The sequence below is a fragment of the Podarcis tiliguerta genome (genome assembly GCF_965153285.1).
Source record: "Podarcis tiliguerta genome assembly, chromosome: 7".
Lineage (NCBI taxonomy): Eukaryota > Metazoa > Chordata > Lepidosauria > Squamata > Lacertidae > Podarcis > Podarcis tiliguerta.
The window spans coordinates 27,122,381-27,149,012 of record NC_139540.1 but is presented as its reverse complement, the minus strand read 5'-3'; the positions used below and the strand labels follow the sequence as shown (position 1 = coordinate 27,149,012).

The window sequence follows — 26,632 nt, the reverse complement described above, 5'->3', positions numbered from 1 at the left end:
TTGGATATACAGCTTATATTAAGTTAAACGTTTAACCCAAGATAGAGGAACTAATAGTTATTGTATCCTCAATGTGAGCTGATGGTGAGCAAATGGGGCACTGCCCCGCCAACCTCAGTCTGCCCTCAGCCAGCCTCCATTTGCCAGCCTTCTTTCTTACAGCTGTATCAAGGGGTGGCCTTGCCTCTCATTGGCTGTGGCTCCACCTACTTGCCTTCCACCCAACCAGTACCTATGAGCACCAGGCACCACTGACAGTGCCAACAGATGCAGAAGCTGGGGTAAGCAGGCTTTCTTCCATCTTTCATTTATTTTGCTTGGAGTTCCTACCCAGTAAGACTCTAGTATGGTGATCTCGAATTGACAGTCCAGTTAACACTGCATCCATTCCACCCAGAGTTGAGAGTGGAGTGATATGAGTTAGAAGCTGGAAGCAACAGGCTGGGAAGGCAGAGAGTCAGAGCAATGCTTGATTTCTGCTTGAATCCAAGGCTATGGCTACGGGAAGCAAGCCCCTCTTGAGGGGCAAATGCTGTGAGCCCCTCCATCATAGACTCAGGCTGTATACAGTGGTACCTCAGGTTACATACGCTTCAGGTTACAGTCTCCGCTAACCCAGAAATAGTGCTTCAGGTTAAGAACTTTGCTTCAGGGTGAGAACAGAAATCACGCGGCAGCAGCGGGAGGCCCCATTAGCTAAAGTGGTGCTTCAGGTTAAGAACAGTTTCAGGTTAAGTACGGACCTCCAGAATGAATTAAGTACTTAACCTGAGGTACCATTGTGTGTGTGTGTGTGAATGAACCATATATAGTGGACGCTCGGGTTGCTAACATGATCCGTTCGTGAGGCACGTTCGCAGCCCGCAGCATTCGCAACCCGTGCGTCTGCGAACACGCAGGTTGTGATTCGGTGCCTATGCGCATGCACAAAGCACAATTTAGCACTTCTGCGCATGCGCTGGAACCCGGAAGTAACTGTTCCCGTATTTCCAGGTTTGGCGCTGTGCGCAACCCGAAATCGCGCAACCTGAAGCGTCGGTAACCTGAGGTATGACTGCATCTTAAAGACACCAAAGTCTCTGCTGTGCCTCCTTCCGAAGAAACCAAACCCTGAGTAAGTGCCTAGAACTCCTGGAATCTCGCACTATGCAGAGATTGAGGTGGTGTGCAAGTGTGTAGTTTACATCAAGCACATGCATTAAGTAGCAGCCCTTTGATAAAGAGAAGGGGTGACATGGCAAGCAGCTAGGATCTCCATATCACCAGGGGAACTTCTAGGATACAAGATCATCTCTTTCCCCTCACCCTATTAATAGCAGAATTTAGCTCGTTATCTTCTTTAAAATTAAGAAGGTTTGGGGCTCTGATTTAATGAAGGGGATATGCATGCCCATCACTCCCAAACTTCAGTTATTTCTTTGCTCGCCTCAGGTCCCTAAGGTTCATATTGAATTAATTCTCCAACTAGTTTGCACCTTTGTATTTCTGTCAGGACTGAAAAGTTATTTTTAGCAATTTAATTTGGCCTCTCTCTCTCTCAAGTTGTCAGAGCAGGAGGCCTTCAGAAGGCTAAAGATGAAACATCTGCCTCGTATTCCCTATCATATAAGAACCTTATATAGTGATTATTTGTTTTTAAGTATTCCCTTTGATATGAACATTTGCAACAGTTATTGCTTTTATCAATCATGAGTGAATCTATATTATTAAATCCTCACAAACAAGAATCACCACCAGCCAATATATCAATATTTCCTAGCAAACACCAGAAAGTTAATTATACTAATTTCACACACTAACGATTTTGCCATCCGCTTATAAACCTCTGGGGCCCTCTTTTTCTTTTATCCGTATTAACCATTCCAAAACAAACTTGAAAATTGCTTCACAAGCCATGTTTTGTAACCTGGTGCTATTGCTATATTTCATTTAAATTCTCATTTAGCATGACACTTGGTAAAATTGTCTTTCGATAAGGTTGAGAGTTGCTACATAGTATTTTTACATGTGTCATATTGGGTCAAGTTCCATTGAGCAAATGGGACTTTGATGATCCTATTTGAAGAGAAAAGGGTCCGTTGTGACAACAAAACCTCTTATATTCGGTATTATTATGCCTACAGCACTTTTCAGCATGTGAAGTACAATTATTGTTCCATTTACTTTCATCTCTTATATGACTTGCCCAGCAGAACAAGGATTTCTTTACCAACAGGCTGCCTCATGGAGCTTTATAACAAGGGGGGGCAGGGAGAGAAAAGTGCATTCAAAAAATGGCTCTTCTGTTTCCCTTGAAAAAAGATATCCTTAAGTTACAAAATCTTTTTCTTTGCTCCTAATTTAAATTATGGAAACTCTGCGTTTGGTAACTAATTCCATATAGTTCTCCTTTATTCTGATTCTTAGAGCACCGATGGTTTTGTGACCCGTCTAAATATGGTAAACATAAGGGATGGAAGGAAAAATGTTTATACACCGTCCAGGCTCACCTTTATGAGCCATAATAAGGATTAGATGTGCAGCCAAAAGCAAATAGGTAGGGGAAACACGTGGTCCCCCAAATTCCAACTCCCATCAGCCTCCGCAAACATGAGACTGCAATCATAAAATTTCACACTCTCCCACCCTTTTACACACACCCTCACACACACACATAACCCCAGTGCATTCAGTTCTGTACTAGATTAGAGATTATTTGAGCCACAATTAGAACATTCTTCATTCTTAAATCTGATCAGGGCCGCCTTTATCTAGGGGTGCAGGGCACCCAGGGACCAAATTCTGGGGGGTGCCAGGTGCCCATGCTTAAGCTGCCTAAGCATATTGTATTGAGCTGCTATGTGGCAACGGGGTGAGCAGCACCTTTGACAGTGGCGACAGGCAGGCGGCGCAAGCTCAGTCATGTCAAAGGTGCTGCTGACCCCGAGTGAAACATTGCAAATTCTTCCCAAGAAGAATTAATATATGCGCACTTGCAAGGGCTCTCCCAGCTCCTCTAGAAAGAAGGTTGATCCCACAATGAAAGGCTCTCCCATGCATGTGTGCAATGCCCGCTCATCTCATCTTCAGACACCTCCTTATGACCGTAAGCGCATGCGTAGAGTCTTTACACCAACTACCAATGTATTTTTTGTCTTCTTTAGAAAAGCTGGTTTAAAACACACACAAAAACTTCCTTTTGGAGCCATGCAGGCGTGAGCGCTATTTATCAAATGATAACAGTGACATAAGCATAATAAAAGTTAATTTGGGGGCTAAGCTAAATTTGGGGGGCGCTGGGCAGATCTTTGTAACCCGGCGGTGCATATGCTTAAGACGGCCCTGAATCTCTTGTTGTTGTTGTTTAGTCGTTTAGTTGTGTCCAACTCTTCATGACCCCATGGACCAGAGCACACCAGGCACTCTTGTCTTCCACTGCCTCCCGCAGTTTGGTCAAACTCATGCTGGTAGCTTTGAGAACACTGTCCAACCATCTCGTCCTCTGCCGTTCCCTTCTCCTTGTGCCCTCCATCTTTGCCAACATCAGGGTCTTTTCCAGGGAGTCTTCTCTTCTCATGAGGTGGCCAAAGTATTGGAGTCTCAGCTTCAGGATCTGTCCTTCCAGTGAGCACTCAGGGCTGATTTCCTCAAGAATGGATAGGTTTGATCTTCTTGCAGTCCATGGGACTCTCAAGAGTCTTCTCCAGCACCATAATTCAAAAGCATAAATTATTCGGCGATCAGCCTTCTTTATGGTCCAGCTCCCACTTCCATACATCACTACTGGGAAAACCATTCCACTAGAAAGTTTTTGCCACAATATGCTTTGTTTTTCATTTTTAGCTAATGCTCCAGATAGGTTGTTAAAATTTCTACATGGAGAACAGCATATATAAACCACAGAGTCTGAACATTTAGAGGACACAGGTGAGGTTAGAAAACAGTTTTAGAAGACAGCATTATACAAGGCACTCTTGTAAATTCTTATTTTATTAAACTCAATGTAGCCACTGAGTCCATCTGTCTAAAATAAAAGCAGATTAAAGCTATATTAAACATAACAGAAGGTCAATGGTAATCTTCTTAACATGATTATTTAAGCTTATACAAATATATTAAAATACTTACACCCTAATCCTAAACATTTATATTGGCATATCTGCTTGCAGCACTAATATAGCATTCTGCTTTCAGGTGCTGAGTTAGCACAGCAGTGGGTATGCTCTTTGTTAGAAATTTTCCTGCTGAATTAAAAAGTTCTAGGACCAGACTGTGAAGTCAAATGCCATAAATTTTAACAGGCTAATTCTAGAATCCCCAAACTACAGGAGCTCAAATGGTAGACAAGGAAACTAGTGGCTCTCTTACCATGGTTTCGGTTAGAAGACCATGTAACCCCAGTTTAATATTCTCTTTTTACCAAGATGGACAGGCCTTAATTAATCAAACCAATGGCTGCATCCATTTCTGCCCCCTCCCCATAGGTTACTACTTCTACTTGATCTTATTAGTGCAGGCACTGATAATGTTTTACTATGCAAATCACATCCTCCTCATTGTGTAAGGAGGGAAGAGTGGGGGTCTGTCACATCACATTGCTATTCTTGCCCCCACAGTGCTTCACACATTGGAGGCTGAACTGCTATATACTCATCACGCAATTAGGCTCATCACGCAATTTAGAACCCTGATCTTCCCTACTACAGAAATTTAGTCTGCAGTGTGTGAAGGGCTGTGAGATAGGCAACAGTGACATGATGGAGGCAGTGGGGACAGGAAGCATTCCCCCATGTTTCCCCTGACATGATGGTAATCCCCTGGGGGAAAGCATGCTTAATAGTTCTGGAGTTACTTGCTACTTGGTTCTCTGTCTCCTGAACACAACTGAGCAAATAGCTAAATCAGGCAAGACCTAGGTCCACAGTGAATACTGGTCCACAGTGAATACTGAAACTGGAATCTCAGAATGCAGGAGAGGAGATTCAGCTCTGAAAAGGGAAAGGGATGAAGCTCTGCAGATGTTTTTGGACTTCAGTTCCCATAGGCTGCAGACAGCATGGACAATGGTGAGGGAAAGTGGGAGTTATGCTCCAAAAGTATTTGGAGAACGACAGCTTCTCTATCCCTGCTTTAGCCTTCTTCCTTGTCCATGAAATTGAAATTGCTTCTCAGTACCACTCAGTACCACTCAAGTGGCAAGGTAAGCCAGGAGGATGGGAAACTAGACTTGGCTATTCCACAGAATTAGCTAACTGTATCATTTACTGTTTTGCAGTCTCTCATATATGATGAAGCATCATGGTAGCCTTTGTTTTGCTGACTTAAGCTTCTTTGCTGAGAAATCTCATATAACACACACACACACACATATGCAGAACAACTCTTTTATGGATAAAACTTCTAAAATATTATTACATATTTCATTATGTTATTTAGGTCATCTTTCATTAAAGCAAGCAAGCAGAGTGCTAATTGTTAATTCAATCATGATTTGCCAGAGAAACTCAATACTTTTCCCTCTGGAAAGTACTGGAATCTGGTTAAGTAGTAATAGTGTTAAATTACAGTAATTCGAACAGCATGAAATCAAGCGATGCAAATTCCAGTAAATTCTCAAGTTGCGGATTTGAAATCTGGTAGTGGTACAAAATCACTTCACAAAACTTGGGGGGGGGGGGGATAGGGTTCGTGGAAACAGTTCAGACACCATGGCGACACTAGCCAGTATCACATTTCATGTTAGAATCAGTGATGATGTGTGTGTTTAATAGAAACATTAAAAGCAAAAAATGTTAAGGTACCTAATCGTGGGATAAGGTACCTAAGGTACCTAATTTTCTTAATTACATCTCATTGCAATTTCTGAAAACCTACACAGCAATATGTAGGGGAACTTCTTTTCCAATTCAAAAAGAGAGATTTTTTTTAAAAAAGTAACCATCACCAGAAAAAAGAAAGGTCAACATATTTACATGAAGTTATTATTTCTTAAGTCTACTCTTTGGTGCTGGCCACTGAGCTTCCTGCTCAAACTCCTCTCTTACAGTCCCAATTATATTTCCTCCTTTCCCCTCCTAATGTTTCCTGTCGCAGGCTGCGGCCAAAGACTATCAAAGCCTTCTCAGCTCCTCTCCCAAGATGACTCCTTGCCCTACCATAGTATATCCTCTTCATGCCAAGTTCCATCTCTCTCTCTTCCTTTCTCCCTATCCCCCTTAACAGCAACATAATGTATTGCTCTGAGCCAAGCCAACCCTATGCCTCCTGTCACCTACACATCCAACCATCTCGTCCTCTGTCGTCCCCTTCTCCTTGTGCCCTCCATCTTTCCCAACATCAGGGTCTTTTCCAGGGAGTCTTCTCTTCTCATGAGGTGGCCAAAGTATTGGAGCCTCAGCTTCACGATCTTAAGACTGGAGAGGTTTGATCTTCTTGCAGTCCATGGGACTCTCAAGAGAGTCCTATTAGACTCTTGAGAGTCCTAATAATAATAATTGGCAAAGCATTCGCCTTCCAGCATTTCCATCCCTGCATTTGGGTGTCCTCTCTCTGGGAATTATCTGTAAGAAGGAAACTGTGGCTCCCAGGCTCCATCAACAGTTTGTGCACATCCTCCTCACACAACAAAGGTACCTCACATCCTGAAGCTGAAAACAGTGAGGTGTTGAATAATCCATCAGTGACACATCACTTGACATATGTGTGGATGCATGAATCAGCTCTTAAGAGGTGCCATCCTACGTGATGCAGCAGTAAATTAAAAAGACTCTCTCGTCATTACCAGGAATCTACGATTTCCAAGCCTTTCCAAAGCTTACTGTGACATCAGGGAGAAGTTACATGGTTCTCTGGTACCTAGGAAAGTTTGAAATGGCACTTAGACATTTGAAAGCAGTGAGACTCCTCATGGCTTTCCAATAGTCATCAGAGTCAGAATGGTATAGGGAGTTGTCCTTATCCTACCCTCCCACCAGTGAAGGCACTAAGAAAGTCACTAGAAGTCAAACAGCTTTCTAAGTTTCTACAACACTGAGTGTGTAACTAGTTGCCAGGGGTGACCAAACTTGGGATCTGCATATTTTGATGAAGAATTTTTTAAACGAGAAGGTGCAGAGACAACGTACAAGTACAAAAATACAAGGGAGGGGTTTTTTGCCTGTTTCTGGACGAAGTGGAGCAAAACCATCAATGCTAGCAATCCAAGTATCAGTGGAAGCAGTGGTTTCTGTATGTCAGAGATGAGGAATCCACGGCACTGCAGATTTTATTGGGCTTCAACTCCCATCAGTTTCAGATAGCGTGGTCAATGGTCAGGGATGACTGCAATCAAACAACATCTGGAAGGTGAGAGGTTTCATATCCCTGCTATATGTGTTGCTTTGTAAGAAAGGGCTATCACTGATAATAATTTAAGAAACTATTTCAGATTCATAGTTATAAAAACTAATAATACTGGAAGTATTAACATATCATCCCCACCACCACCACCACCACCACCACTCAATGAAATAAGGGAAATGCGCTACTGGTTACAAATGAAAGCTTTAGCTAAAATTACCAAAACATTGCCTGTAAGGTACTCATGAAACATCTGAGACAGCTTTGTTTCCTTGGTTGGGGAGTATTCTACATGCTTTCAGGTAAACTGGCTAGATGATATGATTCTTTCCCTCTGGAGTCATATAATATGAAAATAGCTTTTCAGAGGATGACATACATTGCCCAGGTTGAGAATAACAAGAACTTTCTCATTTTCTAAATATGTGAGCCGACAACAACTGGGAAAGAACTGTTTACAATGTATTGAACTAATGTAACTTACCGTATTTTTCGCCCTATAGGACACACTTTTTCCCCTCCAAAAATGAAGGGGAAATGTGTGTGCATCCTATGGGGTGAATGCAGGCTTTCGCTGAAGCCTGGAGAGCAAGGGGGGTCAGTGTGCACCGACCCCTCTCACTCTCCAGGCTTCAGGAAGCTATCCGCTAGCCGTGGGAGACGCAGCTCTCCCATGACTAGCGGAGAGCTTGCTGGCACCCAGAAGTTTGGGGCGTGCTGAGCTCAGCATGCCCCAAGCTTCGGGCTTTGCGCAGCGCTCCGCTAGCTGTGGGGTGCTTCCCCCGCCCAAGCCCCGCACCTGGGGGGGAAATAATTTTTTTTCTTTATTTCCCCCCCCCCAAAAAAAACTAGGTGCATCCTATGGGCCGGTGCGTCCTATGGGGCGAAAAATACGGTACTCTGTTCAGTGATAGTGCACACTTAGATCTTACAGGCAGAATGGTGGGAAATCTGTCGTCCAGAAAAGAATCTTTTAAGAAAACACACATATCCAATAAAAAATTAAATATGTCAAGATTGCCTATCTATGAGGCAAAAAGACTTTACAGAGTTCTGTCGGGACCAGATAAATGTCTGCCAGTCTGAGAGGCAGGAAGTCCAAGGGGAGGGAAAGTCCTTTATCATGCCACTACCATGACGACATTTTACTTGTGGTGGCAGCAGTGTCACAGCTGGGCTAAGTACACATCCATCGCTTCTGCTTGGCATCTTTTCTAGCACTGTCTACTCTGCATGGGCTGTAGCTCCTTCTCAAGGCGAACTGTTTTCTCGACTTAGAGCTTGAAACTGAAGAGGATCTAATGAATATGTGCATTTTATGATAAATGATAAATTCACCATAAAATGGCATTTACCATTAATTCTTAAATGCTTCTTTACTTAAGCCAGTGCCTTTGGTATATGGCAAATTTTATCCTTTCCCTCCATCATTTACAGGTAATATGAGTTCACAGTTAATGTCCCAAAAAGAAAACCTTGTGACATAATTGTTTCACAATCAGTATCTTAAGAGGCACCAGCATTCACTGAATTTCCAGACATCTGCTGTTTTCATAAAAATATTTTTTTATGGAACTTCCGTTCATCATTTTAACTATCATTTGATGCAATGTTGTGGTTTATTTTAAAATAAAATGCCCACAACATTTGTCATCCATTTAGAATACCACAAGGTTACCACTCTGCTAAGCATAGATGATACCATGAGGTCAACTAACAGAGAACAAGGTCTAGGTACAGAAGAGCCTTCATATTTCATGATATTTCATGCCAGCAGTGGTTAAACTTTAGATTACCTAATGAAACAACCATGTTTTGAAGTCTCTGGCTGTGTGTAATGAAAGTATATCTCTAGGCTACTATGTTCAGGGTCAAATACAGAGGGGGAAAGAGAAATCAATCATTTACATAAGCAGCCCATCTAGCAGTCCTAAAAACCTGCTATTTGCTCGGTTTTTAAGCAAAGCATGAGGGTGACAAGGTTAAAAAGGAAGTTGGACTGCTCTGTCAAAGCTTTTCTGAAATTTTATTTGATAAGCAGGCTAAGACATCCCAGGAAAATGTGATTATTAAAGTATCTGTATAAGTGTGATTGCATGACAACTGTTCAGTTAAGTGCTGTATTTAAAACTGTCTTGCCTTTCCATTTCTATTACACATACTGGAAGCTAACATTTCTCCTTAACCTGTTAAATATTGTTATGAGTTTGGGGTGTTAAGGTGGATGCCAGACCCCTCTAATCTCTGAATCCAGCAAGTATTAGAATTTAATCAGTGCTTCGAATTCTTGGAATAGCCGGGCTAGCCTCCTGGTGAGATGATAGCCAGGGAGATGAGCCATTAAGGGGGATTAAGGGGCTCAGTGCAAGATGGCAAGCGGGTTGGGAGCCCTCCCTTAACACATAAAGCCAGAGTTTAGGGTAAAACATTTTGGGGCAGTGATATGACCAAGAAGTAAAACAGCAAGCTGCAAAGAGAGAAGAGTTTGGATTTGATATCCTGCTTTATCACTACCCTAAGGAGTCTCAAAGCGGCTAACATTCTCCTTTCTCTTCCTCCCCCACAACAAACACTCTGTGAGGTGAGTGGGGCTGAGAGACTTCAAAGAAGTGTGTCTAGCCCAAGGTCACCCAGCAGTTGCATGTGGTGGAGCGGAGACGCGAACCCAGTTCACCAGATTACGAGTCTACCGCTCTTAACTGCTACACCACACTGGCAGAGCAATTCTGAGACCAATGTATTATTTCTGTTGGAATCCAAGGCTGTGGCTATGGAAGAAACAAGACCTTTTTGGGGTGTTAATGCTGTGAACCCCTGCATGATAGGCTTAGGTTGTATATATGTTTAAATAAACCATATATCATAAAGACACCACCGTCTACACTGTGCTCATTTCCAAAAGAACCCTGATTATGTGCCTGGAACGGCTGGAATTCTGCACCACTTGGAGACTGGGGTGGTGTGCAACAATATAATGCTTCCATACTTTTCACAGAATCATAGAATTGTAAGGGACCCCAAGGGTCAGCTATTCCAACCCCTTGCAGAGCAAGAATCTCAACTAAAGCACCTATGGCAGATGGCCATCCAACCTCTGCTTTAAAACTTTCAATGAAGGCGAGTCCACAACCTCCCAAGTGAGTCCATCCCACTGTCAAACAACTCTTACTATCAGAAAGTTATTCCTGATATTTAGTCGGAATCTCATTTTGCAATCATTTGAATCCATTGCTTTGAGTCCTAGCCTCCATATCAGGAAAGCAAGCTTGCGTCATCTTCCACATGTCAGCCTTTTCCATGCTTGAAGATGCCTATTGTATCTCCTCTCATTCTCCTCATACCCAACTCTCCTAACCTTTCCTCACAAGGTTTGGTTTCCAGCCCCTTAATCATCTTGGTTGCCTTCCTCTGCACACATTCCAGCTTGCCAATATCATTTCTCAAATTGTAGCCTCCAGAATTGGACGCAAGACAGAATAGAGTGGTTACTATTAATTCCTTTGATCTTGTCACTTTATTTTCAAACTCTGTTATGGATAATTCTGGAATTTCTCAAAAGCTTATCATGTGATCCTCAACGAGCAGTTCTGTGCTGGAAAGCACTGTTTCTGAATGTTAGTATCATAATAGTTGGCTAAAGCTATGCATGCTTATGGGGAACATACTTGGCTAAAGCTATATATGCTCATACTATCTACTGCACCAACAGTTTTCCAGATGGAGAATACACACAGTGGCATTTGTGGCACATATGGCAAACAGGACCTGGCACAACACAATTTGATCCAGAAGGCTCAGGCTCTCTCGCTCTCTGGCACTCTATAATCTGGATTATACACATAAATCTGTTTATGTCTAAAGGATCACACCGAGTGCAGGCTAGACGACCTTCAGGATCCTTCAGATCCTTTAACTTTGCATACTGGTCAATACCTGCACTGAAACCTCACGAAACATATTCCATTGTTAACTACATACATTGAGCAGGCTCAGCAGTCTTTTGTGTGAAGTATCATTATTTAAAGAAATGCAGCCATGGGATAAATTCCTACCTTAAACATTTCACAAAGGCAAACATTTTTTCCACTGTTTTGATTACAGAAACCTGCTCCCATCTCAGAATCTAGACTAAATAAGAGACAGATGTGCTCATTGCATGTACGGCCCCTTAATACTTGTCTGTCCTGAAAGTGCTTTAAATTTATTTGTAGTTTGTCTTGAAATAGATAAACCAGAATATGTATCATGCTGGCTGCAGCTAATTGGCAAATGGAAGTCCAGCCACATATGGTAGGTCACGGGTTTCTCACCCTGGTTTAGCGCGTAGTAAAGGATGAGAGCCAAAATGACTGCAATAGAAAAGAATGTAGAACGTGACAGTGCAAACCAGGGTTTCCCAAACTTGGTTCTCCAGCTGTTTTGGACTGCAGTTCCCATCATCCCTCACCACAGGTCCTGCTAGCCAGGGATGATGGGAGTTGTAGTTCAAAAGATGGGAGTGGCTGGGCCTGGTGAAATTTTAATTCCTTACCCCTACGGTTATGATTCGTGGGTTCCCACTTGATTTTATTTTGATTTTAAATGTGATTCGAATTGTATTTTAAACTAATCGTTGGATTTTGTGTTTCTAATGTATTTTATATATTTGGTGTTAGCCACCCTGAGCCCGGTCTTGGTTGGGGAGGGCGGGGTATAAATAAAAATGTATTATTATTATTATTATTATTATACAGCTGGAGACCTGAGTTTGGGAAACCCTGGTGTAAACAAACATATATGTGTAAACAAGAGTGTGGGTAGAGACAAGCTTTGTGGCACTGCATGGTCAATTGTATGACTCCCATATTCCCCCTGATATAGCAAAGCCAGCAATTGCATAAGATACTGCACACAGGGAATGAAGGAACGAGGTATGCCCCACGGAGGACCTTAAGGTCCATAAATAGCAACACCTTAGAGGTCCCGGGCCCCAAGGAAGTTAGATTAGCCTCAACCAGAGCCAGGGCTTTTTCAACACTGGCTCCGGCCTGGTGGAATGCTCTAGCTCATGAGACCAGGGCCCTGCAGGATCTGATTTCTTTCCACAGGGCCTGTAAGACAGAGTTGTTCCGCCTGGCCTTTGGCTTGGAGTCAATTTGATTCCCCCCCCCTTTCTTTTTTCCTTTCTCCTCCTGTGATGAGGCTGCATTTTAATGTTTCAATGTTGTATTTTAATCTTGTTTTTAAGTTGTATTCATTCAACTTGTTTTTATTATTGCTTGTTAGCTGCCCTGAGCCCGGCCTTGGCTGGGGAGGGCAGGGTATAAATAAAAATTTGTATTATTATTATTATTATTATTATTATTATTATTATTATTAAAGGTTTTGACCATGCATTTACTAAGAGCATGCCAAATTCCACCCCAGGTTGCAGTAATATCACTAACCCGGGGGGGGGGGGGAGAGAGCAGTTCTGAGTTTTCAAAGAAAATAAAATAGCTTCAGCCACGTACTAGGAGGCTGCCAAATTCTGTGTGGCTGCTACAGCGAATGCTTGCTTCCAAGCCGTATTTCTCTCGCTTTGTTTCCTCCTGATGGCTAAGGATATAATCAATACATTTTTATCCTTCCCACGGAACTGTCAGCTCTACAGTGTTAGAAAACGGAACATTTTCTTTTCATATTCAGCTTCCTTTCACACATTGATTTTTCTTCCTGTGCCTGGAACAGAGCAGAAACTTTACATCCCCCCATTTGTTCAAACACAAACAACTTCAGCTTAAATCACTGCTCAAAGCAGCAGCTTATCCAAGTTGAGCGTTTGCTTCCTGACATCAAGACAGGTTTGGGGAATATCAAGTGCTTTGCAAGCATTCCTCAACAGGTAAGAAGGGAACTAAACGCCTACCTTGCAATTCATAAATTTAAGAATTTCTCTTGCAATAACAGATACTGTGAGACATCGGTAGATAGACAACTTATTTCCTGATATGCGGCATTCAATGGAACCTGGAAGAACCACTAACAGAAATCTGCGGGATTGGGTAAGAAAAAGGGCAAAGGATGGTGCTGATTTGATATGGAGAACCTGTGGTTCAAATGAATGGCTGTTTCTTTGTCCTGTACTTGCCTACTCAAACTCTATCAAGCAATGAACACTAGATAAGAAGTATCTTCAGACTTTGCACCATAGGGCTTTGCCATGCTTCAAAGAAGACCCAAGAAGACTATTTCATTCCTCTCCGCAAAGTAGTTTACAAAATCCCAGACTCCTCTAAACTGGCTGGATTCCGCTCAGCTGCCAGTTACAGACAGGAATACATTTCCCCTCAAATGGTAAATATTACAATAATAGCTTTAGCAACCAAGTGCAGCAGGATGAAGCTCCTTCAGTAGCTCATCAGATGCAGTTTAGCTCAGTCGAGTTAAATTAAGGTCACAGGTTCAAGTACAGCTCCCTTCAGCCGACGAATTCTGGGGTAAGCATGGCTGGCTCTACATTGCTACAGTAGGTCTGAAAAATGTGTGAGAAAGCTTGTTTCCATTTCAGCTTATTTCTATATACAGCAAGGCTTATCACAATAGGTTTCATTTACTGGAAGTTTGCCTCAATGCAGTTTTAATTGAGTTCTAATCTACCTGTCTCACAGACTGTCCTACACCTACAGCAGTAAGCTTAAAGGGGGGTTTTTTGGGGGGAGGGGGGGTCTTCCTCTGTGAATCACTTAAGCATGGTTTCAGATGGATCTCTCTATTCAGCATGCAAAAGTTTCATTTTTACAGTGTCAAGAAGAAACATTTCAAAGCATGCTGACTCAGAATGAGAGCTGTCCATGGTTTGACTTTCATCTCTTTGTCTAATAACATTGCACAACCTCTGTCCTTATAATTTGTGGGCTCAGTAAAAACTGGCTTACCTTGCCAGACTGTTGTAATGGTTTTCTAGAGTTTGAATACCACCCAAGCAACTAAGATGCACTCAGAATAGAACTACTGAAATTATAGGACCAAACTTAGCAATGTTCATTCATTTTCATTGGTCCATGCTGGGTAAAACTTAGTCAACTGCTATTCTGAAGGACTTGGAGCACTTAAGAATGCAATACTAAATATTATTTTCAAGGAGCGAGTATTAGTGTGGAGGAAAGAGCAGAAGGGTACAGATGTTTACTACCGATTATAATGTAATTTAAGTGGGGGTAGGCAAGAAATGAAGATAGGTTTGCTGTGATTTGAGGTTTTCAAACAGCCTATTTCATCAGATGCCATCAAAAGCCAATGAGCTACATTAAGCTGCATCTTGAAATCTTTTGCTGCAGCTTCTCCCTGCCCATTAAATATACTATTTATATTCTTTTGCATAGAAGAGGATAAGATCTCCTTCTAATACTCGTGTACTATAAATATAAGGTATAGATGCCTTATCATCTCGCTGGCAAGCACAGAAAGTATAGAGAGCAACCCATCTTACTAGTGAATGCTTCTAAAATAAGAGCAGAGCAGAACTCACAGAGATGATGGACGAGCAGAGTCATATCGACCTGCTATGTGAAAAATAGCCCACATTACAAAATTCCACCCGCAAGTAATGTTTGCACATTCTGAAAAGACTTGCAAGGTAAAACATGATTAGAAAATAACTGTGTGTGTGCACGCGCACACAACATACTATAACTTTGTTTTGCCTCATGTGAGATCAGTATAAACAGTGGCATTAATTGCTGTCATTTATAGCAAATGGTTATTAGTTCAGCTGCATTGAGTAATAAACTGCATATACCCATTTGCCCATCCAGCAGCTTGAGTGAGCATGCTGAGGCTCTAAGCCATGGGTAGGCAAACTAAGGCCCGGGGGCCGGATCCAGCCCAATTGCCTTCTAAATCCGGCCCACGGACGGTCCAGGAATCAGTGTGTTTTTACATGAGTAGAATGTGTCCTTTTATTTAAAATGCATCTCTGGGTTATTTGTGGGGCATAGGAATTCGTTCATTTTTATTTTTTATTTCAAAATATAGTCCAGCCCCCCACAAGGTCTGAGGGATAGTGGACTGGCCCCCTGCTGAAAAAGTTTGCTGACCCCTGCTCTAAGTTCTGTGCAAGCACTTTCCCATTTTTTCCAGTATTGGGGAACGATCCAGACATTTTGCCCATGAAGCATTTTCTGACACTGAAGAGCAGTACTCACACAGCTGCACTGGAGCCCTATTTGACTTTGGATCACAGCCATACCACACGAAAACAATACACTGTAGCTGCATAAGCAGACGGTTGTAAACAATAATGAGATTCACATAATCGTTTATTTATTTATTTAGCGAAAACTTTCTCAGTCTGAAAATGTGAGCCATGGCTTACGCCCTACCACATAAGAAAAGAGAGATGGGGATGATTATTTTCTTACTATAACCACACCATAAAACTTTTGGTTTTTCTCTTGTAGAAAATTATATCTCCCTATTTTCTTGTGTTTGAGCCCCTTCCTCCACTATTTGCAATATCTGTATACTAATCTTCCGTCATAACATTCCTAACCGAAAAGAAACTCAAAATAATATCAGTCAAAACAACAATTTAAACCACAAATCAACAATTTAAACAAAAACAAAACCCAGCAGGTTAAACAAGGGCATACCATTAAATTTTCAAAATTGCCAGGTAAAAAAGGCGTAACAAAATAAGGGTGCATTTACTCTCCTCCAAATGGGAAGAACTATGCCAACCTGACCTCAAGAGGGAAAGAACTGCCCAGCTTAGAAGCCACTGCAGACAAGACCCTGTTTCTCATTTAAAACAGTATAATGATCTATAGCACTACCAGAACACAGAACAACAAAAAACAGACAAGGTGAATCCAAATCTAAATTGGATCATAACTTTGGTTGGCCAGGTCAATTATTCTTAACCAACTGTTCATCAGCTGTTTCAGTCTCCCGCTGTTTCAACTCAACCTGCTAATTTCAGGAAGAGATCATCCTTCATTCTATCTTGCGCTAGGGAGGAACTTGTACTTCTGGTCCATGCCAATTTTACACATTTCCACCCACAAATCCATTCCATCCCATTTTCACATTAACTAATGTCCTAAGAGGGTGGGATCTGAACAAACAGCTAGAATGAGAATCAGGTAGTCTATTCCTACCTGCAAGGAAGGGGCGAGAGCCCTGAATAGCACTCCATTCTTAGGAAAAAACATGAAATGTTAATTCCTGGAGTTGTGTGTGTGTGAACCAGGAAGGCATAATGAGACTCTCCAGCCCTTTATTATCACAGTATTTTTGAGAACCCAGATACAGAAAACAAAATGTACTGTGACACTCTGAACATATGCAGTTGACACTTGCATTTTAATGAGCAGATACCATTTAGCCACAGACAATGGTCTTTCCTATCACTAATACACATGCTTTAGTTTTTTATTGCTGCATAAAAATGCAATTATAGCACAGCTATATGGAGTGGGGGGTGGAATCACCAAAATCAATAACTGAGATAGGCATCTCTGGGCAATAAATTGTAAATCTGCAATAAATGATTAATTAGGCCTTACTATCCCACAGCTGCATTCCCAGTTTGGGAAAATGGAAAATATATTGCACATAAGCAGCATCCACCAAGGGTTTATCTTGCCGCAAGACCATATGGAAGACTGTCCCCATAGATTCTGTATCCTGTAGTGGCATAACATCTGCTGTGCATAGCAACACTTATCTGATGTAATAAGGCCTTCTGTTCTCTGGCATTCTGAGTCATAAAACATTCATTTTTCACCAGCCATAGGTTCATCACACAGTCCATTCAAGGTGGGTTGAACACAATTAGAGCTCCAGCATAGATAATCATAATGAACACACGTTTGGCAGATTTATGATTTCAGGGTGGCTTTTGAACTCCAAGGTGTTTGGAGAGGAGGGGGAATTGCTGCAGAAAAACAGAGGTCCAGTGCCCCCGTGGCTGCTTAGCTCCAAAGAACCTTTTTTTTCTAACAAAAGTGGCTGTCAGAATTTTGTGACACATATTTGCAAGAAGCGTTCGGTTCAACTTGAGGGATGCAGTGTCTCAAGAGCTTCACACTATTACAAAACTTTTGGCCATGTTTGTAAGGCAAGCTTGCCAAAATATTCATTATATAATTATTGAATTGTAGAGTTGGACGGAATCTCAAGGGTCTTCTGGTCCAACCTCCTGCAATGCAGGAATCTTTTTGCCCAACATGGGGCTTGAACCCACAACCCTGAGATTAAGAGTCTCAGGCTCTACCAACTGAGCTATCCCACATACGCTTGCTTTGGGGCCTAATGGATACATCACCAGGAGCCTTCCCCAAACGTAGTGCCCCAAAGTACATTTGGATGCAAGGACAGTGAAACAGGTGGTGCAGTATGACACTATGAGTCATTGAAAATTGGGATCAGGACTCCAAAGGTGTTTGGACCCAAGTTGTAAAGAGTTTGGGAGTTGGAATTTCTACAAAAGTAGAAGTGAAATGACAAGCTGCGCACAGACTCCAATGTCTGCACTGGAGTATTTCTAAGGTTAGAATCAGGTCAATTGACTGTCTATGACTTGACTGCTATTTAATTTTCTATGAAACAACCAAAAAAGCCCTTTTGAGGGTAGCAGGAGGACATTTAGTTACAGAGAGAGATGGAGAGTTCATTTCAGAAAGTCATGTACTGCCATATATATATATATATATATATATATATTTGCTTTCGTAGATTTTCACGGGTACAGGAATGCAGGTTTTGGTGTCCTCGGGTGTCTTCCCGTGTAAAAGTTGGGGTGTCTAGGCGACGTTTCGACGAGGTCTCACTCGTCATCTTCAGGCTGGTGCTTTCGGGTATTATATGGTATTTTATATTTCCTTCGTCTGTTTGGTTAGATTTTGTTTTAAAGAAAAATTGTAAAATTCCAGCGCTGGCCCCAGTTTCAGGATAAATGCCAAGGAGAACTGTTCAGTCTGGTGAGAAGTATTCACACATACTCATATTAACATTGCATGGTGAGCCAGAAATAAAGGATTACAACAGTTTAGAATTTGATGCCGCTGTTGTGAAATAGTGATGAACTAAATTAGTGGTGGCGATTTCATTGTAAATTAGCCCAAGTCTTTATCTTCATTTCCATTGTTCTAAATTGGTGCTTTAAATACTTGACCATTATTTCAAAATATTGGATGGGTCCACTGATAATCATAGGGGAGGATGTGTGAGGAGAGAGCACATGGCCCTTATTTTCACATTCATACACTTTTTCTGAAGATAATCAACAGATCAGTTAACGGACTGGGGCACTCTGCTGGCAAAACTCGTAGGGCATAGGAACCAACAGCTGTATAGTCGAAGACAGGCAAACACAGGGGTAAGAAAGGCAGGTTTATTCAGGAAAAGAGGCATACACTCAACTCTCTGACTTTGGACTATTGGCATTCACCCATTTCCTTGAAAGCTACGGAACCTATTCCAGAAATTTTCAGTGTTTTTCCCAAGGATACTGCAAGGCCTAATGAAACCATAGCAATAGCCATTTTCATTGCCACTAGGTATTTTTTCACCAGGAAAGAGAAGAGGGCAGCTACGGTGGCTGGGAGAACTAGTTTAGGAACCGTGCCAAACTAGTTATGATCTGAGTTTGAATGTCACTTGTAATTATACAGTGATACCTTGAGTTACAAATGCTTCAGGTTACAAACTCTGCTAACCTGGAAGAGTTACCTTGAGTTGAGAACTTTGCCTCAGGATGAGAACGGAAATCATGTTATGGCGGCACAGCGGCAGCAAGAGGCCCCATTAGCGGAAGCACGCCTCTAGTTAAGAACAGTTTCAGGTTAAGAACGGACCTCCGGAACGAGTTAAGTTCGTAACTAGAGGTACCACTGTATTCCAAACCCTCCAATTCTACTACTTTGCAAATCTCAGAGACCTGCTTCCCTTGGCTTGCCTAGAATCATAGAACTGTAGAGTTGGAAGGGACCACAAAGATCATCTATTCCAACCCCCTCCAATGCAAGAATATTTTACCCAATGTGGGTCTTGAAACCCACAACCCAGAGGCTGAGAGTCTAATGCTCTACCAACTGAGCTGTCCTAATGCTAGCATGTCAGCCAAGAGGTACACCTCATAGGTTGACTGCCTAACTTTTGTAGAAATGGGTTTAGGAATTACAGTGCAAAAGGAAGCTTTAAAAACATAGGGATAAAGTTTCAAGGGGGATATATAATGTATTGTATATGAGAAACAGTATGTGGTCACATAATTAAAGACAAAGTGAATATGTGAAAGAGGTTGATATTAATTGAAGTCAAGCCTGACCTTGTATGCTTAGCTGTGGACCATGTAGTATAATTTACAGGAAAAAATAATTCCTGCAGAAAAATATATATTAGACAGTACTCGTGGTTCCAGAATGTCTGGTCACTTACCAGACAAAAAGAAAACACCACATTCACTACTGGAATTCCAGAAGTGAATATCATTTTAAAGAGGTGTGGAGTACTAAATACCTTACTTCAGCCATACAACTTACTGCAGTCCACTCAACTGTCATGTTCAAATAATAGGGCTGGCCTACCTTACAGGGTTATAGGGATGCGGGTGGCACTGTGGGTAAAACCTCAGCGCCTAGGACTTGCCGATCGCATGGTCAGCGGTTCGAATCCCTGTGGCGGGGTGCACTCCCGTCGTTCGGTCCCAGCGCCTGCCAACCTAGCAGTTCGAAAGCACCCTTAAGTGCAAGTAGATAAATAGGGACCGCTTACCAGCGGGAAGGTAAACGGCGTTCCGTGTGCTGCGCTGGCTTGCCAGATGCAGCTTGTCATGCTGGCCACGTGACCCGGAAGTGTCTGCGGACAGTGCTGGCTCCCGGCCTATAGAGTGAGATGAGCGCACAACCCTAGAGTCTGGCAAGACTGGCCCGTATGGGCAGGGGTACCTTTACCTTTACCTTACCTTACAGGGTTATGGTAAGAGTTGCTGAAAGAATGACTATAAAGCTTTTCAAACACTCAAACCAAGTTCCATGTTTAATTATTTTAAAAACAAACTAAAACACATCTACCCTCAAAGGGCTTGGAGGGAGTGGGAAATCCTATTAGTCTAGACTGGCCCCAATCTTCAGAAGCAACTCAGCTTCATTTAAATAAACATTAACAACTTTATTGATAAAGAACAATTAATGTGATGAAGGAATGATATAGTGGATTGTATAAAATAGCAGTATATAATAAGGAGGCAACTAATCAGAAATGGAAGTTGTGGGAAGTCCAAGAGGGAGGAGGTGATGATGTGTAATATGTATGTTATTGATATGACATGTTTGTAATTATAGAAAAGAAAATCAATTAAAAAGAATTTTTTTAAAAGAAGAAGCAACTCGGCTTCCTCGTGCTATCACATTGTGAATTGTCAGCTAAACCGTCATTTTGCTCCAGATACAACACTGTCACAATATTCAAGGCTCCGTCCTCATTAGCTACAGCAGAAATCCAGCCGTTATAGAGTAAGCAAAGCAAATTATAAACATACCATAAAATATTTTATTCTGGTTCTTCTGAACAGGGACAATATATACACTCACTGTATGTAAAACATGCTAGAAGAAATCAATGAACTCAAACCACATTTTTACAATAAATACAATTTCTCCCCCTCTCCTTTCCCCCCCTTTTTAACAGAAGTGCAGTAGGATAATAGGCCATTAGGCCAAACCACCTAGAGAGTTTACAGAATACGCTTGAAGATTTTCAAAGAGGATATCCTCTTTAGGGTGGAGCAGGGACTGGATATCCCACACTGGATCGCTTCCAATTTCATGACTGTATAATAACTCTCAGCTTGCAAGGATTGGCAATTTACAGCCTGCAAGATTTTGTGTGATCAGAGGTCTGAGAAGGACACACAGAATGCAAGAGACACACATTTAGTGCATGAGAACAGATGCATACACACATTTAGATGCAGAGAACACTGAGCACAGGTTTTCATGGCTTTCTGTACTATCTCAGCTATTGGGATGGGGAAAGTTACTTGTCCGAAAGTCTTTTTCAAGTCAAGTGTCCCTTATGTAAATTTCATTTTTCCAGCCCATTCATTTGAATGCAAAACAAACACAATGCAAATGGGGGAAAAATAATCAATTATGTATCATTTCCAAACTGAAAGCAACAACAACAGTGAATACCAATTATATTCACTGTATTTATTTCCATTCTGGACCTTGATGAATAAGCAAAAATTGGCAATTCCCATTTCCATTGGAATTCTCTGATATCTCTAGTATGAAGTCAGGCACTTACACAGAGGTGTGAGTTATTTTAACTAGCAAGCTACCTGCTGAGTCAAATTCAGATTAAATTTCTTCCCTAGTTAATATAAATGACAGTTGGATGACTTTCAGAGTCCACTTACTATTCATCAAGGAGCATTTCATACAACTGAAGCCCCTTTTTAGAAGCAAACCATTCTGCTGGTAAGTGAGGGGGGAAATGGAAGGTTCTGGAAGAGTGCAAAATTGGTCCATCTCTGAGACAAGCATAAATTTGGGCAGTGACCTCCATTGCATGATACCATGGTGTTGAAAAGGAGAGAACCAATGCGGAAGACATTTTCAAAATGTGGTGGGCCACGGAATCTTCTTCTGTACCCTTGAGACTTTTGTCTCTCCTTTCACACAGATATCAAAGATGCTACGGGATCATTGTTTTAACTGGGCCAGGATGATGTGGAACTGGCAGAATAATTTACTGGTTTGCTAGGCCAGCCCACAACTTCCCAAGCTTCAAAAAGCTTCTGTTCAGAACCTCCTTCATATACAGCAATCAACTGAGTGATGAGAACCCACCATTATATTTGCCTTTGAATACAGTAGTTACATTTAAAGGGGTATTTCAAATTGTCCAATCACTACTCATAGCAAGGAGATACATTGTGCACTATAGCACAAGCAACAAAATGTTTTTGAGAATGAAAAACTTGGTTTGAAATAGACACGTGAGTTATTGGGGTTCAAATATCTAAAGGGCTGTCACATGAAAGATGGAGAAAGCTGGTTTTCTCCTACTCTGGAGGGTAGCACTCGAATCAATGGCTTCATGTTACAATGTTCCAAACTTTTTGACTGTAAGAGTGGAACAGTCCCTCAGCAAGTTGTGGACTCTCCTTCATTGGTTGATAAGCAGAGACTGCCATGAATGCTTTAGTTGAGATTCCTGCATTGCAAGGGTTTGGACCAGGTGACCCTCGGAGTCCATTTCAGTTCTACAGCTCTCTGACTCTACGGCTCTAAATCAAAAACTTCCTGCCAAAAGCACACTCAAAAGGCTTTTGTGCACCGAGTAGGATTGTTTATTCCTTTCCTTTATACAGGAAATATAATCAGTATTTTTGAAGCTGAAAAGTGTTTACTTAATCTACAGCTAACACAAAATATGTCTGCTGTGGTAAAAGAAAAGAGTGTTGTGCGCCTTAACAGAAACAGCTCATTCAACTTTAATTGAAAACTAAAGATATATAAACCTTACAAATTCTATTTCATTACTTCTTTCTGTTCCTGGTCCAAACCATTTGGGTTAGGAACATCAGCCGAACAAAGGGGGGTGGGCAGAGAAAATGCGGCAACTTGGTGATATCAGCCTTCCTTACTAGAGTATTTGTATTTTAAAGGTGTCCAATGGGCATTTTAAAGTCACTCATCTTATTTTCTGCACATTTAGTCCTGAGTACTCATTTCCACTCCAGCAAGGTAAGTGTCCTGTATCTTATTATTATCCATCTTTTAGACTTTAAAATTTAGAGTGCTCACTACATTAAGTAGTTCTACTAGCTTCAAGTGGGATGTGTCCCAAAAACAGATAGACACCGTTTTTCCAGACTTTGAAATGGAAAGAAGTCAAAATTCCCAGAAGCTGGTCAACTGAGGTTCTAAAAATATGACAGCTCCTTTAAAACAGGCAAGTAGCAGTGGGTAGTAGTATCACAGTAAGTAGCATTGTGGCAGGGCTGGCAGCTAAATATTGCATATTTGTCTCCTACCCCCTCAAAAAATGGAATAAGCATGTTGGGCTCCTTTAAGAGGAAGGGAAGGATATAAAAAATAAAACACAAATGTGAAATATATTCCAGCTCAGCCCACTCTTGCTGCAGGCAGCGACCTGTGCATCATTTGGGATCTGGAGTAGTCCGCCTGGAGGAAGGCCAATGTAGCTCAACTGGGAGACAACCTGATATATTTGGAATGCTGCCATTATTGCAACATATACAGTATAAGGAAAGGTTTATTAATATTTTGGTGGGTTTTCAAGCAAAAGTATTGAAATTATTATTAATTCCGCAATGAAAACTCAGGCACAAAGCCACACAAAACGCAAGTGTAGATTTCACGGTGAATTTTTCAGCTGCTGTGCAAGCCTGACTCTGCAGCTGAAAACTGAAGAACAGTTCGGTCTTGCTCTCCCCCATGCTTCAGGGGAGTTGTCCATCTTTTACCCCAAAAAATGCTCTGCTAACATTTGTGTATTTATTCACAAAGCAAAACCTACCAAAAATGCAAAACTGCTCTGGTAATTGAGGGCAGGCATCTTGGCACCATCATGGGGGCATTCAATCAGTACCATGTGTGTTCCTAGACGTGGGAATCACCAATCCACAGTGCCTCTGTCTTCCCCAGGTTCAAGGACAGCACAAGCTTTTGTGGACTCAAGCCAGACGCAAGGATGGCAGATGCTTAAAGCAGAAACATGTGGGTGTCATTCCACATGGGAGGCTGTTTCTGTGAGACGTCTCCAACTCATCTCACATGCAAACACAGCCCCCATCCACACACCTTATTTTTCTGGAACATGAGAGTCTTATGCTGGTGCAGTTCATTCAGACCAAACCATTTATTTATTTGTACATTTACAGAAATTGCATCCTGACCTTACGAGTTGCGGCAAGAGCTGTTCAACAATAAAATGGACTACAGTGGTACCTCTGGTTATATACGCTTCAGGTTACAGACTCCACTAACCCAGAAATAGTGCTTCAGGTTAAGAACTTTGCTTCAGGATGAGAACAGAAATCGGGCTCCGGCGGCGCGGCAGCAGCAGGAGGCCCCATTAGCTAAAGTGGTGCTTCAGGTTAAGAACAGTTTCATGTTAAGTACGGACCTCCGGAACGAATTAAGTACTTAACCCGAGGTACCACTGTACCTCATAAAGTGGTGGGCTCTCCTTCATTGAAGGTTTTTAAACAGAGCTTTGGTGGCCATCTGTCAGGAATTATCTGGGATAGCTCAGTTGGTAGAGCATGAGAATCATGGGTTTGAGCTCTTTCTTGGGCAAAAGATTCCTGCAATGCTGCAAGGGATTGGACGTGATGACTCTCGTGGCCCCTTCCAACTCCATGATTCTATTAAGATTCCTGCATTGCAGGGGGTTGGACTAGATGGGCCTCGTGGTCCCTTCCAACCCTACATTTTTATGATTCTAAGTATTTCTACTCCCGCGGTAACTACAACATGGAATGACAAACTGCTTTGTTTGTGTGATCGCCCCGCAAGCAGCTAGCCCACCACTGACATAACATACAACTCAGCCTTCATCACCCAACAATCTCTCTAGCAAAACCCCCAGTTGCTTCATAACAATAAAGTATCCAATGCACACAGAAAAGAGTGAGGACAGTCTGCCACCGGTCCAGCCTCCATTTCTACAATGCACAGAATTCTTCCCATCTTCACTTAGTATAATTGCTAACTATGGAAACATATAAAATGATAAAACAGAACAAAACAAAACAAAAACACTGAAATCGTTGCAGGGTAATTGTCGGGCTCCAAAGTGACCGGCAAGTCATTGAATGAACAAAATGTTTCCTTCTGCCTCTCCTCACGGGCAAAATAAGAAGATCCTAGGCCAAAGTGAAAAAGAAAAAAAAACGCAAAGCCTTCATAAAAGCAAACTGATCCTGCTGGTTAGCTGTTGCGAACCCCTGGGCTCATCAGCCTAAGCTACTGATGTCACCTTACCGCTCTCCTCAGCCACTCAGCGGGAGCCTGTTGCTATATTTTTCTCCAGCGCAGCTAAATAATTCATCAGGGCACGGTGCTTTGTGAACAGGCCAGATTGCAGGCATCAGGCCAACACCAAGGTCGCCATGGAGACATGCAAGCACCAGCCTCCTCCTATCCTGCCCTGACAACGTGAGGCACGCAGACTATAATAGCACAGCCATACAGGTTACCAAGATGAATGGATCTTCTTCTTTTAATCTAAATGAGATGTGCAATACGCAACAGGGTCTCCACTGCTTCCTTTCCAAGGACTTTGCACCCAGTCCAAACAATTTGTGAAGCACTCTTTGTATCCACACTGGAACTGTTTTGTGGAAGACTTAGGCAGCCATCCTGACTTACAGTGGTACCTCGGGTTAAGAGCTTAATTTGTTCTGGAGGTCTGTTCTTAACCTGAAACTGCTCTTAACCTGAAGCACCACTTTAGCTAATGGAGCCTCCCGCTGCCGCCGCACCGCCAGAGCACAATTTCTGTTCTCATCCTGAAGCAAAGTTCTTAACCCGAGGTACTATTTCTGGGTTAGCGGAGTCTGTAACCTGAAGCATCTATAACCTGAAGTGTATGTAACCTGAGGTACCACTGTACTTGGGAGCAAACTTCATTGAATTCAGCAGGGCTCATTTCTGACTAGACACGTATAGGACTGTACTGTTAACGGCTCTTTAGCAAAGGTATTTTGGCACAGGGACCTCAGAACAGTACTCCAGAACAAAATGGGTCAAACCATCATAAAGGATAGCAAAGGAAGCATTCCGAAGCTAAATAAATATTCCTAGTACTGATTAAATACTAGGCACAAGTTTCACTAATAAGACAACAAAAGGGAAGAAAATGTTACAGGAACTTGCATATAGATTTTCAGCTTTCCTGAGAGAAATATCTGCATACTTTAATCACCAGTTGCCTAACCTGGTGGCTTCTTCTTTTCATTTTTTAAAAACTTGATGAGTTGGGTGGGTGCAGGGGACAGAGAAGAAAACGGGAAGTCAACTGGACTGCAACACAACCCATGTAGCTGTAAACAAAAAGCACAAAACCACTGGGGAAGATCAATGGTGGAATGCATGCTCTCCATGCCAAAAGACCTCAGATTCAATTCCTAACAAGGCTCAGAAAGATTCTTGCCTGAAATCCTGGAGAACCACTACCAATATTGAGCTAGATGGACCAATAGACAGACTCAGTATAAGGCAGCTTCCTGTAAGGTTACTAAAAGAAACACCATGGTGCGTTTGTAGCAGCACAACTGGACACTTTCATCTGCCCCAGCTGCAACAAAACATGT

At 42.0% G+C, this 26,632-nt stretch overlaps 1 protein-coding gene and 1 long non-coding RNA gene across 5 annotated transcripts in view; one reads left to right on the top strand and one right to left on the bottom strand.

Annotated features, from left to right (window-relative positions):
- Positions 1-26,632, bottom strand: part of MMP16 (matrix metallopeptidase 16) — a 174,459-nt gene that overhangs the window by 126,443 nt on the left and 21,384 nt on the right. The window lies entirely within an intron of this gene.
- The window catches only part of LOC310682556, a 77,349-nt gene continuing 67,775 nt past the window's right edge, over positions 17,059-26,632 (top strand). The window contains exons 1-3 of one of the 2 annotated variants that reach the window (XR_014513989.1): positions 17,059-17,097; positions 22,958-23,036; positions 23,961-24,036. This is a non-coding gene — a long non-coding RNA (uncharacterized lncRNA). Of the gene's footprint in view, positions 17,098-22,957; positions 23,037-23,960; positions 24,037-26,632 lie in introns of those variants that run through there. The other variant, XR_014513988.1, reaches the window with a different exon arrangement.